The sequence below is a fragment of the Mus pahari genome, chromosome 14, assembly GCF_900095145.1.
Source record: "Mus pahari chromosome 14, PAHARI_EIJ_v1.1, whole genome shotgun sequence".
In the NCBI taxonomy this organism is placed as follows: domain Eukaryota; kingdom Metazoa; phylum Chordata; class Mammalia; order Rodentia; family Muridae; genus Mus; species Mus pahari.
This window is the reverse complement of record NC_034603.1, coordinates 63,821,391-63,833,260: the sequence shown is the minus strand read 5'-3', so window position 1 is coordinate 63,833,260 and position 11,870 is coordinate 63,821,391.

The window sequence follows — 11,870 nt, the reverse complement described above, 5'->3', positions numbered from 1 at the left end:
GCCTCTCCCTCACAAGGAAACACGTGGCACCGAACGGGTGATCATCTGCTCAGACTTTCTTCAAGAGGGAAAATGCCAGAACCACAAACAGCTGCCCCGGGAGCCTTCCTGCCAGATTCCAGACTCCAGCTCAGACCAGGAATCCCGATGACCTCATTCGGATCCAGGCTGAAACTCATTTCTCGAAGGCCAGCCAGGTGGCTAGCATTTCTACTGACCAACTGTGCAGAGTCCCTGAAAAAAAGAGGAGACTGCCTGAGTGATGGGGTTCACGCCTGAGCCGCCCCAGGAAGGGTGGGAGGGAGCAAAACTTGCATCAGAAGCTGGGGCAGACAGCCTCTCCCTCCCCCAAAACCCACTGTACCCCTTTAACTAGCTTCTTCTTCACTCACTAAAATAAAAGACATTCTTCAATTAAAGATGTGTTACCTTCCATTTTGGTCCAAGTGGAAAAGCAAACGAATGCCTGTCTGCGTTGGTTTTACTAAAACCGTGTGAGAAAGCTAGAGGGCCAAGAGGAGGCAGAGGAATTAAGATGCTAAAGGGTTCACAGTTCTGCAGGGTCAACACAGAAGAGGAAGTCTTAGAAGCCGCGTAGGACAAACCTGTTGCGTTGCAGATGGGGGAAGCATAGCCCAGAGGAGGGAGAGCATCTTTCACCAAGTTAACAGCAGAAACCGAGTCTCTGATCTTCTGACTGGCTCCTGGCCCAGCTACAGAAAAGGGAAGTTCAAGCCCTGGACTACAAGCTTTGCCTGGCTGGCAAATCTGCTAGGGATCTTCCTGACTTCAAAACATCTCTGGGAGCTGTGATAGAGTGGCCAGAATGAGCAGAAAGGGCAGTGGGGGAGAGAAGACAGCATGGAGAGACTTCATCCACTTCAGGCGGAGTAAACCAATAGGTTTTTGGATTAGTGGAGCTGGAGTGGTAAAAAGCCCTTATTGCTCCTGCAAAGGACCTGGGTTCAGTTCCCAGAACCTACATGCTAATAATCACTTGCAGCTCCAGTTCCAGGAGATCTGATATCTTCTTCTGGCTTCCATGTGCTCCTACGCACACATGGAGTATATGCACCCACTCAAGTGCACACACAGACACATAAAATAAGTAAGCTCTAGTTATAGTACAAACTAAGAAGCATAAAACTCACTCTCTTAACCACTTAAACTTTTACTGCATGTATTTATTTATTATAGAGGGGACACACGTGCCACTACACACACGTGGACATCAGAAGGCAGCTTGCTCTCTTCCAGCACTGTGCGGATCCTGGAACTCTTAACTCGGGTTGTCCGGCGTGACAGCAGATGCCTTGACCCCCTGAGCCATCTTTCCCATCTCCTAGCCATTTTGAAGAATGCATTAATGTTATTTGAAACTAAGTACTCATTAAACAACACCTCCCATAGCTCACCTCATGCTGCCGCCTGGAAACCAGTGTTGTATTTTGTGTCTCAAGGAATTTTACTACCCATATTAGTGGATCATCTTTTCATAAATAGTTCACTTCATTTAATAGAATGTCCTCGACTTTGATTCATGTTGCAACATGTATCAAAATTTCCTCCTCTGGAGTCTTGAGAGATGATGGCTCAGTGGTTAAAAACACTGTCTGTCCTTAAAGGACCAACGTTTCATTCTCAGCTCCCATGCTGTGGCTCACAACTCCTGTTCTAGATGTTCCAGCACCCTCTTCTGGCATCTGTGGGTACTGCACCCAAGTGGTAAACATATATGCAGGCAAAACACCCATACACATAAATTTTTAAATTAATTTAAAATGCACACTGAATGTCTAAACATTGGTTTAATGTATTATGTATATGTTCACCTAACTATTTTGTTTGTTTGTTTGTTTTTGAGACAGGGTTTCTCCGTGTAGCCCCAGCTATCCTGCAACTTTGTAGACCAGACTGGACTCAATCAAATTCAGAGATCTGCCTCCTGAATGCTGCAATTAAAGGTGTGCACCACCATGCCTGGTGCTTATTTTGAGAGAAGGCCTTGTGTAGCCCAGGATGGTCTCAAGTTCATTGTGTAGCTGAGGATAGCCTTAAACCCAGATGCTGAGATTACAGGGCACGCCCCCTACCTAACATATCATTTTTGAGTGACTCTCTTTATACCTAAGATCCTTGGTATGGGGGTTAAAGCCTGTCTTTTGTACTTGCTAAGATCTCTCCTAACGTTTGGGAACTTGCAAGGCAAGAGCAAGCCCATGTGCCCTCATATTCTATGAGCCCTCAAAACATTATCAAGGACCTTTCTTGTTGACAGCTCTTAGATTGCAGTTTCTCAAAGATGGCATTACTGATGTTCCCTGCCAGATAAGTCTTTGATACCAAGGCCACTCAGTGTATCCTAAGGAGTCTATAGAAGGTTTCAGCAACATTCCTGGCTTCAACCCACTGGTTACCTATGGCACTCCATTGTGACCATTGAAATGTTTCCAGACACCACCAAACATCCCCTGCTCTCAGGGTGGGTAGACAGCAAAGGAAGCTGGGAGTCACTGGCTAAGGCTGAAGCTTAAGAAGGAATGTCCCCGCTTTTATTGCCTTGTGGAAATAGAAGAGATTTTGCTAGTAGAGAGGGTAGCTATTCATCGGTTCAGAGTTGATGAGTAACAAATTTGCACCCCCTGGGTCTCTCTGAATGGAAACAGGGAAGGTTCCATATGAGTGAATTCCTGCCTTGAAGAAAATCTTCCTGTCAGATCCTGGGGGTAATTTTTGTTTTTTAAAAGGAAGTATGAGGTCATGCCTCATGAGAAGTTACTGGAAAGAGCAATTAGTTCCCACCGTTCAGACAGGATCCGCTAGTTCTCTGAACTTGGGGTCAAGTACATAAACGGTTCACTCTGGATGGATCCTACCTGGCTAAGGAAGAGAATCCCAGAGACCAAGCGACTTCTCTAATGTTGCACAGTATAATAAAGATGAAGCCAGAACTTGAACCCACTTGGCACTGGGCATACAAAAGGCAGGACCACGTGGACTAACCCAGCATCCTCTCTTACTGTAGGATCAGATAGAACAGAAAGAGGCCAGAAGTGTCTATGGATGACCGTTTCCTGGGGAGTGACATGGGGAGAGGCTCTTCTTTGGGACAGGCTATTTCCCAAGATGCTCTGAGGTTGCTGGCTTCCGAGCCCCCTATCTCCATTTCTCCTTGTTGTGCACTGATAAGCTATCAAGCCTTACACATGGTCAACTGAGGAAATGGGAGCCAGGGAGACCCCGAGGCCATCAGGAAAAGACTGGCAGAAAACAAAACAGAACAAGGCAAAGCAGCCTGGGGATAAACCTGCTGACGGAGCTTCTATGAAGCAGGAAGACAAAGAAGAGTCAAGACAGGGAGAAAACTGGAGACAGAAAAACAGGAAAGACAGAAAGACCCACAGAACCACCGAAATAGAACAGCGAGAGAGATTCCCTCTCCTTTCTTTGTTGTTTTAACAATTTATTTGTTGGTGTTTTGCCTTCATGGGAGGTGTTGTGTGAAGGTGTTGGATCCCCAGGAACTACAGTTACAGATGGCTGTAATCTGCCATGTGGGTGCTGAGAATTGAACCCAGATCCTGTGGAAGAGCCACCAGTGCTCTTAACTGCTGTGCCATCTCTCCAGCCCCTCCCCTTTCTATTAAAACATCTATTTAAAAAAATCTTCTTAGTGACCTGTAGGTTTATCTTCTCTTCCTCCTCCTTTACCTCTTCTGGCGGAAGCCAGAAGAGAGAACCTCAGACATCAGTCCTCACCTTCCTTGCTTGTGACAGGACCTTTGTTCCCCCCTGTGACTATGCCAAGCCAGACACTTGATCCTCCTATCCTTCCCTACTCCCTATAGAAGCACTGGAATTACAGACTCCCAAGCTACCATACTCCACTTTACCTGGACTCTGAGGATTTGAACTCATGCCCTTGCGCTTGCCTGAGATGTGCTTTACCCACTGTGCCATCTCCCCAGCCCTAGATAGGCTATTTTTAAGTGTGCTTTTGTTCTATCTTAGTCTCCCAAGGGTTAATCATGCAGACCAGATATTCTTAGAACTTATTTGTGATTAGACAAAGAATCAAATCTTCGAGAGTGATTTACTGTGTGTCTTCAGGAAAGTCGCTCAACCATACTGAGCAATGAGGCCTCCTTCTTACTTAAAGGGAAATTTTTTAAAAATGCAGAGATTACTCCAGCCAGCTCTGAGGAGAGCCCTCATTGTCTAACTCACTGGAAGTGCTAAAGAGCTGCTCTTTCATCTGGAACTACCTGGGGAGAGATTCTCTTTCCATGAGCTTTTACATCCTCATTCATTTGAATTGGTGTTCTGGGAACTGGGCAGGGAACAGGTATTTTTATCTTACTTTAATGGATAAGCAGTAGCGTAACTAGTAAAAAAAAAAAAAAAAAAAAAAAAATGGATCTCTCCTTCCTTACACTCCTCTGAGAACCCAGGGAAAGCCCAGCCATTCTTTGAGTGGATTAAGAGAATGGGCTAGATTTTTGAAGAGGGGAAATTCTGCTCTTTCAAGAGGGGGAGGACCCACAGACCAAGAGGAAGGGTGCTGATGCCAAGTCAAAACTCATGTCAAGATGCCCAAGCCCCCTAGACAGTCAGATGGGGCCATTGCCTTGACTGCTGTAGTTTCCTTGAAGGGGGGGGGGGTTCATCCTAACCATCTCATTTGGGAGTAACCAAAACAAGGATTTAAAATGGGTTTCAGGGTGGGGCTTAACCATAGAGGGTTTCCCTGGCATAGTAAAAGCCCTGGGTTCCGGGTCCCACACTACAAGAGTTCCCAGGAGTTATGCTTCCTCTCCCCAGCCTGCTTTCTCTTTCCTCAAGGCCTTCCCTATGTTCCCACTCAACTTGTGGGTGGCAATAATTATTTATACCCTTCTCTACAGCCCACATCCTCCAGGGGCCAGCTCAGATTACGCCTGCCCTTATGAATCCTTCCGCTACTTTGTTATTAGATCCCCAAATTTGTCGACAGGAACAAGATCCACCACACGGAGAAGAAGACAGCAGTAAATTAGGAGTGAGTTATCCGCCCCGCGTAATGTATATGCCCACATGTGTAAGTTAACACTCTGGGGAGGACTTCATGAGCTGTCTGATGATGCACAGCCTTGGGCTCTAAAATCCCCATTTTGCAGAAAGTGGGTTTTTTTGCAGAGTTTGAGGGGACTGACTTTTTTTCTGGGTATTAAAAACTAGTAGGTTCTTTTACTGTAACACACACAGAATCCTGGCCCCATCTCCCCTCCCCCACCCCGCCTCTCCAGTACAAGGACTGAATTGGAGCATGTGACTAAATGGATAAACATTTCATTTCAGAACCACCCTAGACCATCATTGTCCTAGTTTTTTAAAGCATTTACCACTTTGCTTTGAAATACAGCATGGAAGTGAGTCTCCAGGCAAGAGGCCTCCAATAAGCTGGAAAGAAAGGGTGGGTGGGGTGGGAGGAGTGGTTCCAAGTTCAAATCCAGTAGTAACAAGCCTAGTGAAAGGGAGGACCGACCACAAAGCTGGAGGAGACTTCCACAAAATCACCAAGCAACGAAAGGGTGTCTTTTCTCTACCATAAGTGACACCCAGAATTTCTTTCCAGATCAACCACAAGGAGAGAGTTTATTTGTCCGTAAAGACCCCGGGCCAGGCCAGGTTCCCACAACCCAAGAAAACTCCCAGGACAGGGAAAGAGAATCCAGGACTGGAGTCCCTCCATCCTGCGGCAGCCACAGAGCACGGAATCGGCGAGGGGCAGGAGCGAGGAAAAGGGAGAGTCTAGCAAGAATCAGAGCCAAAGCCCGTGGCTAGGAACCTGGAGCTTTTGGCGCGCAGCGGCGGCGGCCGCTAGGGTGCAGCTGTGGGCTGATGTGGGGTCCGCGCCAGGGGCGGAGCCGCGCAAGAGAGGAGCTGGCAGTAAAGGCGAGGTGGTTCGGTGTTGTGTTTCTACTGTAACTATAATTAGGCGGATTCTGTGTTTATTTAGGCTGAGAGCTGCAAGATAAATGACAGCTTCGAAGATGCTTTTCAGCACTTCATAAATCACCCACCGGCCCGGGCAGTTTGCTTGTGTCACGTCTCAGTTCTCCCTCTGTGCCCTGCCGGTCCCCCCTTCACCTCGGAAGAGGGCACAGCCTGGACGACCCAGGAGCCCGCGCCACAAAGGGCAGGGGGCAAAGGGGAACGTAGTGTCTGTCCTTCTCTAAGCTCTCGGCGCCCCGGAATCAGTGCCCAGCAGCTGCCTGGAAAGCTGTCAGGAATAGCTTCCTCCCGAGGTGGTCCGTAGGCCCATTGGGGATGGGTTGACGGGCAGGCTTGCCCTCCTCTGGGAGAATATGGTCTCTAATCGACTCTAACTCTTCCCCTTACCTCACTGACACAGCTGGAGATTTACGGGAGACGCTGGAGAAATATTTATAGTACAAGGAACCGTCCTTTCCCCTCCTATGCCTGTCTGCCTGTCTCCTGGGGCTGGGGTGGAAGAGCCCACGTCTTTTCCCTTTGGAAAGCACATTCTGTGGTGGCGCTTCTCAGAGGGAGTTTGGAACTCCTTGGCCATCTGAAAGAGCGAAGAATCAAAGGGCAACCCATCTCTCCTACCTAGGCCTGAAGCAGCTCCGTCCAACCAGTCCAGTGAGGCTTAGACTTGAAGCTTGCAAGACAGACAAATTGCAGTGAACTCTGGATCAGGCACCTTTCCCAGGCAGACTGTTTCCCATTTGAGCTGTGGCTAAAGGGTCCAGAATAGACCTCAGGGGCAACGGTATGGTTTCTGTTCAAATCTTAGCTCTGTGTGTTTGCCTGTAATCCCAGCCCTGGGAAAACCGAAGGAAAAGGATTGTGAGTTTGTACCCAGCTGGGGGATGCCTAACTGTATTCTGTGGTCTAGGAGGCGGAAGAGAAGGCAGCCTACTTTCTAGAAGAGTCTCACAGGTGCCAATCTACTCTAAGTAGTGCCCTAGAAGGCATACAGTGTTTTGTATAGATGTGGCTGTGTTTGTGGCGTTGATTGTAGTTATGATCTCGCAGGTGAATGCTCAGCTCCAGACTCGTCAAACTGTATATAGCACCTAAAGCTTTTTGTTATGTCAAGGACACCCCCCCTCCGATGAAGCAGTTTGTTTTTAAATGCTTGCAGAGGCTGGCCAGATAGCTTAGTGGGCAAAGTGCCTACAGGGCAAGCATGAGGACCTGAGTTCAGAGTCTCAGCACGCCAGACATAGAGAACAGCATCTGTACCCCAGCACTGGGGGGGCAGGGGGGGGTAGAGACAGGAGGATGTCTCCTGGTTTCCTGCCCAACCAGCCTAGTCAAGTTGATGACCTCCAAATTAAGTGAGAGACCCAGTCTCAAAAAAAGGCGGAGAGCAACAGATGAGGATGCCCAATATGACCTCTGACCTACACACACATACACACACAAACATACATGTACACAAACATATACATATATACACACACACATGCATGCAACACACATACATGAAATGAAAAGAGTATATGCAATTCGAACACCGAGCAGTGTGTTAATGGTTTCACAAATCGGATGTAGAAAATGTATGGTTGCACTCGTTCCTAAACGATGCTCTATCATTGAGAGATGGATTATGTCATACTCAAAACGATGGCATGTTATCAGCTGTCCTCAGCCCTGACAAATTTCTTTGTGACATTATTAACAGCACGACAGGTGACAGGGAGAGGTAGCAACGTCAATGCTGACAAGGTCAAATCTCCAAAGCCAGGATCACTGTAGACTTCTCAGACTCTGCTGAAGAGTAAGGCTCTGCTCCGGGTAGGGGGTGGAGCTTGGCTTTGGTTTTGGTTTTGGTTTTGCAGGACCTGGATCTCTCTCTGATTGACTTGTCTTTGTCTTCTCTATCCTTCTGATTATTCCACTTACTGAATGTGTATGGAATGTGCTATACAACACTGGTTAGATGCTTAAGACGAGAGTGAATTCTGGTTAAGAATCTTTCCCTGGAGGTGTTTCTTAAAGAGAGACACACATGAAAACAAAGCAGGTAAATGCAATCAAGAGCTCGGAGCTAAGGGACAGAATCTGCAAAGGGTACACCGCAGTGTCCTGGAGGAGGTGGCTGGAGTGCTCCCACAGTGCGGTGTTCTCTACATGTTGGGCAAAGAGACGCACCTGTGAACAGAAGCGCTGGAGAAAAACCTCATCCCACCATGCTATGAGGCAGACCATCTAAATTAAAGGAAGTAGGAATAAGGGGTGTACCTTCTCAAAAACAACCCCTTGAAGCCAGAAATATGCACATGTGCCCGTAGGCACCATCTTTCCTTTTGCTCTTGCTTTTAGAACATCCCAAGTCTGTACCTACCATTCCTAGAGGGGAACCATTCTTGTTCTAAAACAAGCTGAGCAGAGTCACCACATATGGAGAGCTTTTTTTCCCCACCCATTTCATGTTTGCTGAGACCCGCCTCCCAAGATCACTAGGAAAACAGACACCGTGAGTCACTGCATGGCTTCTAAAGAAGTTGGATGAGGATGAACCAAGCCTCTCCACTCTTCTCATGATCAAAGGCCTCCTTGCATCTTGTGGCATGTGCGGCTCACTCTGCAGCTTAGGAGCTGGCGTCCACAGAGGTGGCAGAAACTACAGGATTCTGCCCGAGGGCTCCAGATTGCACCAGGCACAAAGGCTGGATGAGAATTTGTGGGATCAGGCTACACAGTCCTACCCAGGTAGGGAAGGGGAAAAAAGAATCTGTAGCTGTTTGGAGAGCATAAGGATTGATAGTTTCCTTCTAAAAGATAGTGTATGCCTCTCATTTATGCTTTGGTGTGAGATGCTAAAATGCAGAGAGGCATGGAATAGCTGTCAGATTTACTAATGGGATCCATCTTCATAGCCTGAATCTTCAGAAAACTCCTTGCAGCAGCATAATAATAATTCAACCCTCCTCTCAGAGCTTTGCTTCATTTCTGCTCTCTTGGGGAAGCAGGCAAAGAAACCAAGGCATTTCCTGTTCGACGCTCATGTGTTCCTTTAAGATGTTCTAAAATCCCTGTCTGGTTCACTTCGCCGGGGGTGGGGGTGGGGGTTCCATTGTCAACAATCTCAGAGAAAACCTCAAGCTCTGGCCAGCGTTTACAGCCGAACCCAAGTGACTGTCATCAAGCAACCTCTTCCCACTGACCCCTGCCTCCAAACTGGGCTCAGTCAGAGTCCTTGACTTTTCCCACAGTCTGTGCTTCCGGCCAGAGAATGTAGCAAAGCCTGTTTTCCAGTGTAAATGCCACACTCACCATCTCTGAGCAGAATTCTGCAGCCCCTGGCTGGGACCTACACAGAGAACAGAGAGACGCAGACAGTAGAATCTGCCTTGAAAAATCTGGATCCGGAAGATGATTTTTACTACTCCTTCCAGGAGGTCCTGTAATTCAAGTTTCTTAACCCACCATGCCTCTTTACCAGTCTGCCCTTGGAAAACAACAGCTAAGAGCGTGAGTGAATGCCAGGTGATTCTATTTGGCTCAACAAATATTTGTTAAGTGTCTACTGAATGCCAGGCACGGTGACAAGTCCCAGCAATTATTGCTAGCAGCCTGTGCCTGTGAACTGGCTGGCCACGGTTTAGAGATGCTGTTAGTCAGCAGAGGACAAAAGGACTGAAGACAGAGCCAAACCCTTTTCAAAGAGCATCCCATGTGGCCCACCACGAGAAAGAGGCAACAACATAAAGGGAGCCTCTCTCAGCATAACTCATTGGCATTGCAGCTTATCTCGCCTTCTGAGTCATAGTGAAGTAGACAGAGTTTGGGATCTTAAGTCAAAAGGTTTGGTTCAATTCCTCCACTTAGAAGTGAACAAGTGGGCGAGCATATGACCACTGAACCTCAGCTTCCATTAACATGGCGTGAAAATAATACTCGCTCTGCCTGGCAGGTGAGATACTATAGTATGGACCAGTACTTGTGTGTGTGTGTGTGTGTGTGTGTGTGTGAGTGAGAGAGAGAGAGAGAGAGAGAGAGAGAGAGAGAGAGAGAGAGAGAGAGAGAGAAGCACTGGAGATTCCCGGTCAGTACATCTGGGTGGGCCTGAGACTCTGCATGTCTAACATGCTCCATGCCAGTGCTTCTGAGGACAAGCTATGGATTGTGCTTTGAGTAAAAGAATACAAACCACTCATTAGCCAAGTAGAATGGATGGAATAGATGGCTATAATGGCACATGCTTTTAACCTTAGCACTTGGGTGGTAGAGGCGGATGGATCTCTATGAGTTCAAAACCAGCCTGGTCTACAAGGTGAGTTCCAGGACAGCCTGGGCTATGTAGAGAGACCCTCTCTCTCTACATAGAAAGAAAGAAAGAAAGAAAGAAAGAAAGAAAGAAAGAAAGAAAGAAAGAAAGAAAGAAAGAATACACAGTGCCAAGTATGTAAATATTGAAAGTGCATTCAGAATCCCTCAGGGCCCTAATAATTGATGAAAACTATGACCTCTATGGCATGGTCACATTCTGGTGAAATCATTAGAAGATATTAATCTATCCGAACTCAGAAGTTTGGTCAAAAGATAAGATAAAAGAGTTTGGAGAAGATGGCTAAACGGATATAGGGATATAACTTCAGATCTCCAGCATCCATATTAGAAGCCAAGAACAGGGGCTAGAGAGATAATTCAATGGTTAAGAGCATTGACTGCTCTTCTAGAAGACCCAGGTTCGATTCCCAGCACCCACATAACAGCTTACCACCATCTGTAACTCCAGTTCCAAGGGATCCAATCCAATTTCCAATTCTGGTCTCCAGGCTCCAGGCACATGTCTTGGTGCACAGAGATATATGCAGATAAAACATCCATATACATAAAATAATAAAAATAAAAATATATTTTCTAAAAAGCCAAATATAGCAGCATGGGCTTATCATCCCAGTACCAGGGAAGTAGAAACAGAAGGATCCCTGGATCATCATAGCCAGCTGGCCTGGATGAATCAGGATTATCTGGATAGAAAGAGACACTGACTCAAGAACAAGTGGAAAAATGAAGTTGGGGCTAAGAAGATGGTTCAGTAAGTTCACTCATCACACAAGGATAAGGACTAGAGTACAGTTCTCCAGAACCAACATAAAATCCAGATAATCATGGTGACTCCTTATAATCCAAGTACACCGGAAGCAAAAACAGGGTGTCCACCCACCCAGTGAGCTGGTTAGCCAGTCTAGCCAAAATGGCAAGCAGTAAGTTCAGAAGGAGACCGGCCTCAATTTATAAAGTGGAGGGCAAGCTAAGAAGGCCCTTGATGTCAATCTCAGGCCTCCACATACACAGGTATGCACATGAGCACACACACATTCTTGCATGTGCACATAGAAATAGTTTAGGTCCTCTGGGTAAGAACACAGAAAGTCTAGGTAAAGTAGAATGGCTCGGGATAGACAACATGAAAATTGAAACAGGGACATAGATAAGTAAGATGGAATCCTGGTTCTCAGCTAAAAGCATTTACCCTGGCCATAAAACATGGCTAGAGACGCTGCTCAGTTGGTAAAGTGCTTGTCCAGTATGCACAAAGCCCTGAGTTCAATTCCTGCCACCACATAAACCACCCAATAAACAGGTGGCATATACCTGCCATCCAGTTTTGGAAGGTGAAGGCAGGAGACTCAGCGGTTGAAAGTCATCCTCAGCTACATGAGGACATGGGAGCCAGTCTAGAATATGTGAGAGCATTTCAAAACCAAAGAGCAGAAAGCCTGTGGTGGCGGCACATGCCTTGAATCCCAGCATTCCAGAGGCAGAGGCAGAGGCAGAGGCAGAGGCAGAGGCAGAGGCAGAGGCAGAGGCAGAGGCAGAGGCAGAGGCAGAGGCAGAGGCAGAGGCAG